The sequence below is a fragment of the Limulus polyphemus genome, unplaced genomic scaffold, assembly GCF_000517525.1.
Source record: "Limulus polyphemus unplaced genomic scaffold, Limulus_polyphemus-2.1.2 Scaffold955, whole genome shotgun sequence".
Classification (NCBI taxonomy): Eukaryota; Metazoa; Arthropoda; class Merostomata; order Xiphosura; family Limulidae; genus Limulus; species Limulus polyphemus.
This window is the reverse complement of record NW_013666565.1, coordinates 104,212-113,348: the sequence shown is the minus strand read 5'-3', so window position 1 is coordinate 113,348 and position 9,137 is coordinate 104,212. Positions and strand designations below refer to the sequence as shown.

The following is a 9,137-nucleotide window of genomic DNA, read 5'->3' as shown; positions in this document are numbered from 1 at the left end:
ATCACTACTTTTATACTTTTGTTTTGTCTGAGCAGCCAACCTCTCAATACTTGGATATTGAGTTTCATGCATGTAATTGTTGCTGCACAGTAGTATGTTTCTAATCATTGATTTTGCTGAGCTACAGTTTCTATATTTGTCACCTGAAGTCAATGTTTCAACTACATAGGATGTGAACAGGATTGTCTTCTGAGTTTTTTCTTATGATTTTTCGGAAATGAAATTTGAAAGATATGTTGTTGTCAACGGCTTTGTCTTTATTTTTTGTTGATTGTTGATTTGACTTTCTTAATTCATGAAGTGTTTTTTAACTTTCTTTTAGTTTTTATACTTGGTGGAGATAAACTTAAACTAAAAACATAAATGCAAACTAGATAAAACATAATGCAACATCTTCTATTGTGTTTCATTAAATCATGATTCTTTTTGTTTAACTTTATCTAACTTGATTCTGACATAATACCATACCTGTTCCTCGATTTGTGCTGCCCTCTATATGCAAAATTTTTTATTCCCACTAGCCTTGGTGCTCCCACATACCCTCATGTGTTTACACATGGTTTAGTTGCACTATAGCATGCAAATGAGCATGCAACAATCTTACATCAATAGTACAGCTGTCTCTTTTTATACTGTAGAGCACTCTCATCAGTTCTCGATTTGGCATTCACGAGTGCATTTGTGCTAAGTTTTGCTCAGTACTTCATGTTTTTGTGTTCACGTTAACATTTTTTGCTATATTTTTGACAATTTTACATTTGTGGGCATTTATATTTTTAATTTTATTTTCCACATGATGAACTTTCAATTTCATTTAACAACTACAGCTTCTGGTATAGATCCTGCCACACTTAGTAGTACTGTGGTTTCAGACTCCACACTTTTGGCCATATTATGTCATGTATTAGAGTCTCAAATGTGGCTTCAACATCACCTGAGCCATAGTCAGGTCTTCCATTTCCTGGAAAATCTGTTCCTGCGGATGAATACTTGGACAGCCTTTTTTCCATTGCCTGCTTTTGTGGCTCCTTTCTGATCTACCCCGCTGGATCTCTCGCATCTTTTTTCATTCTTTTTGGACATGATCTCTCAAGTTTGTTACCTTTGTATCTTTCCCCTGTTTTTTATAATTCTTCGCCTCCCTACTTCATTCTGGCCTGATATCATATTATTTGGTTTTACCCCCCCCCCCACTAGCTATTTATGTGCATAGTGAACAATTCCTTACCCAACTGCATTTAGGGGCCAGCATGTCTAGACCCCATGTTTGGCTGACTCTCATGCTTTGGCATACCATCAGTCTGAGTTTTCATTTCTTGACTCTCAGACCTCAGAATCACTGATTCAGGAATGGGGCTCTGACCCCACTACTATCCTTCATTTTTCCTCAGCCCAGCATTCTTGTCTTCATCTTACTCTCATAACTGTCCTCCATTATTAATCATCTGTTCACCTTCTTTCTGAAACTATCACTGTTTCCCTTAGAGATTTTTAGCAGATGTGCATGCCTTTCTTATCTCTACATTCGTAGGTTTATCTTCTTCTGCTTTGTTCCTCCAATCGTGGCTGCTTTGTTGTTTGGATCTCCTTGGCAGGGATGCCCTTTTTCCACACATGCATCTGTTGCTGCTTTTTCTGCATGAACTTTGCCTGGCTCCTTCCTTGTGCCAGTCTGTTTTGGGAGATATCTCTGATACTTTAGAATCTTGGATGGAGGCTGCATGCCAACATTCTTCTATCTTCTCCCTTGTTTCTCATCTTTCCCAATCCTCTCCTGTTCTTATTTCTCTGTCTTATCATCCAGCATTCTTACCTCTACTGGTTCCACATTTCTGTGTTTGAGCTACAAGTTGTCAGACTGCCCGTTGTCACCTTTTCTGGCTCCAGTATTGCCAGTGACTACCTCTTGGGTTCTGGCTCCATGGGGTGAGGTTGGCCAGATTTGTTCATCTGTAGCATCCTTTTACTGCAGATTCTTGAGTTCTTTAGGTGCTAGCAGAAGGACTGTTTCTTTGTTTCTTCCACTCCCCCATTATCTCCATTTCTTTCCCTCTTCCTCAAGATCCACTTTCTTGCTAGCATCTCTCCAAAGTGGTTCAAGATCTTATGAGAAAGGATGCAATAAAACAAGTCTTTCACCCTTCTCCAATATTTTATTTCCTTCTGTTCATTGTCCTCAAGAAAATTGGAAATGTGTTCAGTTATTGACCTTTCAAATCTCAACTGCTTCATTGACATCCCACATTTCACAATGGAGTCTTTTCTCACCCTCGGGTGGTCATTCACTCCAGGTCTTTGTATGATCGAGGTCGATGTTTCTGATGCTTACCTTCATATCCATATTTCTTCTGTTGTTTGTTCAAGGGGGTCATGTGTTTCAGTTCTGCACTCTCCCATTCGGTCTGGCATAAGCTACGCATGTCTTCTGTCATGTAGTCAGGGCTTTTGCCTGTCATCTACAAAACATGGGACTGCAATTTCACCATTACATGAATGACTGGCTCCTTTTGGCCCCTTCCCAACATGCCTCTTGCTACCATACTCATTTCCTCCTTCAGGAGGTGGGTTGTTTGGGGTGATATTTCAAACTGGAGAAATCCCATTTCTCTCCCATCCAGTATCTTATTCATCTGGGAATGTTTTTCAACACATATCTTATCAGGGCCTAGCCTTCTCCCATATATTTGCGGGATATGGAGCATTTGGTTTCCAAACTCAAGACTTTTCCTGCACATGAGGTTCTCTTTCTTTTGAGGACCTGGGCTTCCATGGAATCCCTTGTCCCTTAGGGTTGTGCACACATGTATTGCCTTCAATGGGTGTTTCACAATTAATGGACCTTTGTTTAGGATCCCTTGGACTCCTCCTATTTTCTTCCTTCCACCCTCCAAATTGACTTTGCCTAGTGACTTGACAGAGACAATACCTCAGTTGGCATTCCTCTTCCTCCTCCCTGTCCCAATTTTCATCTCTTACAGAATGGGGTTGTACTTAGATTCTCAGGAAATAGCTGGTCATTGGTCGGAGGTCGAATCTACCTGACACATCAGCCTATTGGAACTTCTGGCTGTATGGTGGGCATTGGATTCATTTCCTGCCTGTAGTATGTGAGCATCTGATCATGATTCATTCCAGCAAGTCGACAGTTATCTTTTACATCAGTTGTCAAGGTAGCATCTCATCTTGTTAGTTTTGTACCCACACACTGGATATTCCTTTCTGGGCTCAATCTCAGTAAGTCTGTCTTCTTATATGTCACATCCTGGATGCTCTCAATCTTATGGCAGATTGGTTCTCTTGTCCCAAAAAGATTCTACTGATGGAGTTGTCTCTTGCTCCTCAAGTGTTCTGGTGTTATGCTCTCAGCTGAGTACCCCCTTCTGGATGCCTTTGCCACCCAGCTCAATACTCAACTTCCCTTCTTCTGGTCTCAGTTCTGCATCCTTTTGCTCTGGCTGTGTATGTGTTCAGTCAGATTTGGTCCAATCTTTACTGTATTCTTATCCTCCCATCTATTTTCTTCCCTCCATTCTCTCTCTCTTATTCAAACCACTCTGTTCCAAGTCCTTCTCATTGCTCTGTTCTGTTATCTCCTCCCATACTTTTTTGTCCTTCCTGATCCCTTTTTTGGCAATTTCATTCCTCCATCTTTCATACTATAGCCACACTTTGTCTCCATGTTTAGGTTTAGTTTGGTCCTTTGCGAGGTATTCTGGACTCTCTATGAGATAAGCCTTCTTCTTTTCTTACTTTGTCTGGTCTTCTTTCTTGTTGAATTACCAGCATAAATGTTGCATATTCTGTCTCTGGTATTTGTGTCACAATTTCTTATCTTCCTAACTGTTCCCCACCTCTCTGATTTTTTTACTTGGGTCTTTGACAGTGGCTTATCTGTTTCCATCATTGCTGGATATAGGGTGTCATTATCCAATACATTTTATTTTTACAGCTTCTGCCATATATTTTCCTCTCCCATCATTTTTCTTCTACTTCATTATTTTTACCTGCTTTATACCCCTTGTCTAGTTGCCCTACCTCAATTTTGTCCTTCATGCCTTTACTCTCCTCCCTTTAGAGCTCTTAACCTCTTACTCTTTGGACCATTTGTCTCTGAAGACTTATTTTTGTAAACCTCTTTGCTTGTGGTTGTCATAGGTCAGGTGTCTTTGCTGTTGATGTTTCCTGCATTGTTTTTCATATGTCCTTCTTTATCCTGATTTTATTTTTTTTCCCAAAATGTCAGCAATGCGTGAAGGGAACAGTACCTTCATTTATATTTCTCCTTCTGTCTATTCCTCACCTATATTTCCGTTCTGATCCAGATTGTCTTCTTTGTCCTTTGCTGTCTCTTCATTGTTATGTAGCCTACACAATTTCTTTTCACAGCTTCTGTTCTCGCCTTCTTATCTCATGGAACTCCTCCTCTGTGTGGGATCTCTCTCATGTAACCCTTATCAGAAGGCTCCATCAATTTATTCATCTGGCTTATGTGTTATTGTCTGAGGATTCATTGCATCTTCCAAGTTTCCTCTCACCAAATCTGTCATCTCACATTTTCCCTGGCTGCTCACTTCCATTGACCTTTGGAAGAGATATAGCAGTCTGGCACACTACGTTTTGTTGCACACTACATACATTATTTGACTTTCTCTTCCTCATCTGGCTGTTGCTTAATGCCCATTGCCATTCTCCATACCCTATATAGGCTCTGACAGGGTAAGTTATTACCTTTCTTATCTCTTACCTTTACAGTGGTCCCCCTTTCTACATCCCTAGATCCTGCTCTGTGGTGAGTAGTGCCTGTGTAGGTATACTTAACTTTAAATCTGCACCATATGGCTATACAGGTCTATAACACTCACTGAAGAGATGGGGTGTTCCACAAGACCTCTAGAGGCTGCTTTGTGGTATCTTGCTTTATAAATAATGCCTGTACCAACTCATGGACTATCATGAGTAAAGCAGTGTCAGGATTGCTGCCAAACCCTCTGGTCCTAGTTGAGTAAACTGGGACTGGCCTGCTTTTAAAATTAGGGTTTTATGATCACCCATTGCACCATCTTATGGTGCTGTGTTCCTCTGAACTCACCCACTGCCACATACCAGTTTTTAGCCACTAGGATGATGGACTATGGAAGCTTCCTCCTGAGTGTGACCAATTCCATTCAGTCAAGAATAGGGTGGTGGTGTTTTGTTGGTGTAGATGATGAGTACTCTCTTCCTATTGCAGACCAGAAGACAAACACTCATGCCACCTGGTTTTGCACTGAATGAATCTACCACATGTAGTACACCCCTCCAGCTGGCTTTCCCCATCTTACCACTGCCTGGATGTCGGTTCCTGGGTGGTCTAATGTTGGATCAGTGTGGAACAAGCCAACATAAGTCCTCACACGTGTGATTGGTAGGGACAACTCTTCCTACCAAAAATTCTAGAAGCTGCCTGTTTTTGGCTAGAGTTGACCCACCATGTTTACATTCCCCCTTCCTACTGTTACCCAGGTGGCCTTGCATTGGTTGTATACTGAGACTGCACACTTGCCCTGGAATGGAAGTTGTTTTACCTTCTGCTTCCTGGTTTTAGACTGGAGTTGACCCACCAGATATGGTCTGATGCACCCTAGCCACTCTACACCATTTGGCACATCCATTTACAAGTTCAAAGTCTGTCTTTTTGACTTGATTTAGCGACATATGTCTTGACAACTGACAAAGAGTATACCTGGTACAGATGGGGTGTGGTATCTCATGAATGTGACCCTATACATAAAAGTATCGTACTCCATGGATTATCTTTGGATGCTTTCCAAAGATTGCTCATCTAGATAACTTTTACACTGGTCTCCCACCCCCTACCCCATTTCAATGTGGGATTCTAGCTATTATATGAGTAGAGGTAAGATATTGTATCAGAAGTTAACATTTTCCTATACTGAAAATGTATTTCTAATAGATACTTACCCCTACTGACACATCTCGCCACGTTCTCCCCATTTCTGGTACTTCTTTTTTTGCTTAATATTGAAGTGATGAGAGTGGTCTACATTATAGAGAGAGACGGCTGCATTAGGAGGATATGTCGCACTCCTATTCATGGAGGGCTGTGGCATGCTCATTTGCATGCTATAGCGCAACTATACCACATGTAAACATGTGAGAGTAGATGAGAGCATCAAGGCTAGTGGCAAGCGAAAACTGAGCATATGAAGGGCAGCACAAATCGAGGAAAGCTATCATGTGAGAAAAGGTAAATATTACTTGGAAATACATTTTCATTCTTGAAAAAGGTTTAACTTTTTCAATACCAATTAACCATAGGAACTAAAACTTGTTTTTGTTTCAAATGTCAACAACTTAAGTACTACTTAAAAATTCTTAGTAAACAATATAATAGATGTTTACTCTCTGCAGCAATAGGGGGGGGGGGTTTGCAAAATAAATCACGCTTTTTCCCCGAGAGTATAATAAAGTGAAATAAGATTTTAATTGAATCAAAAAAGTAATTTCAAGTATCAGTATTGCTTGATTGGGCCACCATTGTTCTCACGCACAAGTTTTAATCAATTTGCAAAAGATTTCAGCAATGCAACAAACATGTCTATTTTTTGTGGTTGTCTCTATGAGCAACATCAGTGAGAACAATCAAGGTTTCATTGTTTGTCTCTCTCGCATTCAGGCAAAGTTTCCGACATTTCTTCTGTGCATTGTTGAAAGAAACTCTGACATTTTCGATGGTATTTAAATCTGGAGAGTTCCAAATCCACATTCCACCACTTTTTCAAGGACCACTTTTTCAAATTCAACAATTCTGAAACTTTTGAGGCATTAATCCGATTTTTTCAAATCTGGTATTGCGATGTGTTGATTGGATGACTTGAATTCTCGGAGCATGTTTCTGAGCCATCCTGAAGGCAGCACGTGCTCACACGAACCTGAGTTCTAGTGAGCACCATGATTCAAAAGTTTTCACAAAAAAAGTATGTTGAAATGACATTTTCTCATGAGTGATGATATTCACGATTCTACCCAGTTCGTCATTACTTAGGGGAAAATGTGTGATTTATTTTGCAACACCCCTTATGATAATATACTAAAATAGTGTGTGCTTATGAAGATAAAATACCTTGTTTCACCTGTATTTCACCTGTACCCACCACATAAGTGTTTTCAAATTTGAAAAGTAAGCTAAACCTGCATCTCAGTCATGTTGCACAATGCCTTCACTATAAATTCTTCAATCTATGTTCTTTGTTTAGAGTAAACAAAAATTTGTTGTCATTCATAGGTATTGAGGTTAGGTAATTTTACTGGCCAAGGAATGTGACTTAAGTCACTGTCATACCCTTCGAACTTATTTTGAACAATAAATCATTGTTGACTGTTGCATTATCACTTTGGAGGAACCCTTGACTATCAGGTTGGAAATGCAGTGTTGTTGCAGTGACATGATTGGCAAGAATATTCAGGTATGATCTGGATGTTATTTTCGTCTGTAAGTAAAGCAGGTGTTCTAATCTTTATCACAAGAAAGTTTACCAGACATTTGTATCAAGTTCAGCAGCTTGCACCATCAGAACCACACAAACAGTGCTTCTTATGCCTTTCTCCATATTTTTGCATTGTTGTCAATGCTGAAAAGAGTGAAATGTGACTTAACAGACTGCATCAGTCATTCATTGTTTGTGGTTTACTTTCTACACACCACTGAAGTGATGTGTTTCTGCTGTCTTCTTGAATAACCAGTTTCTGGAATAGTAGTCAGCTTTCACATGACATTTTGTATAAAGACTTTTGCATGGCATGGTTTAAGGTATTTGAATTCTGACCACTGTTGAAGGAACCAGTCAGTTGGAATACAATTTGATGTTTTTGCACTTTACAAGACATCTTTTCACTTGATCTGTCATAAAATGGCAGATACGTTCTCTGTCAGTTGGCACTGTTGATATGTTCTTATAACAGAAGGTTTTCAACAGCTGATCAAAGAAAGCATCTTTGATAATGATGCTCCTATTGGATAGGTACCCAGTTATCATACCTCTCTGAAAGTTTGACAGAACTTTGCTCCTACCCATTGTTTTACAGGCCTAAGATATGACTTTATATCTGCATTTATAGGGCTCAAACATTCACCTGGCAAAGCATATAATTGGTATATTATGAATATAAGCAAAATACAATGTTCTATAAATGTGTATGTTTAAGGAGAATTCTAATCAATTGTGTAGTTAGTGTATTAACAAATCTTTTATATGTGGATTCAGGAAGCTAGTATAAAGTATACTTCTGTACTTTATGATGTCAAGTATTAATAATAATGAGCTACTTGAAGTTACAATAAAATTCTTTTTATGCACACTTTATTAGATTTTAGAAGTAATATTAAACCATGCTTGTATATGTTGAATGTAAAGAATAATGTGCTGTAGAAAGCTGTGCACAATGAAGTCACACTTTAAGGATAATGTGTTCCAGGAAGCTAGTATCAAAACATACTGTGTATGTAATTTAACATCAGATTTTCAAAAGGTCTCAGTATGTTATGAATTATTAAGGGAAGACTTGCTTTTATAAAAGTGAATATTGTTAGTTTAGTAGACCATCTGATGTTATCTTTAAGTGAATATTGTTAGTTTGGTAGACTATCTGGTGTTATCTTTAAGTGAATATTGTTAGTTTGGTAGACTATCTGATGTTATCTTTAAGTGAATATTGTTAGTTTAGTAGACTATCTGATGTTATCTTTAAGTGAATATTGTTAGTTTAGTAGACTATCTGATGTTATCTTTAAGTGAATATTGTTAGTTTAGTAGACTATCTGATGTTATCTTTAAGTGAATATTGTTAGTTTAGTAGACTATCTGATGTTATCTATAAGTGAATATTGTTAGTTTAGTAGACTATCTGATGTTATCTTTAAGTGAATATTGTTAGTTTAGTAGACTATCTGGTGTTATCTTTAAGTGAATATTGTTAGTTTAGTAGACTATCTGATGTTATCTTTAAGTGAATATTGTTAGTTTAGTAGACTATCTGATGTATCTTTAAGTGAATATTGTTAGTTTAGTAGACTATCTGGTGTTATCTTTAAGTGAATATTGTTAGTTTAGTAGACTATCTGGTGTTATCTTTAAGTG

At 38.4% G+C, this 9,137-nt stretch overlaps 1 protein-coding gene across 1 annotated transcript in view; it reads left to right on the top strand.

Moving 5' to 3' along the window:
- LOC106461423 (MOB kinase activator-like 3) overlaps positions 1–9,137 on the top strand; it is a 36,566-nt gene that overhangs the window by 21,096 nt on the left and 6,333 nt on the right. The window lies entirely within an intron of this gene.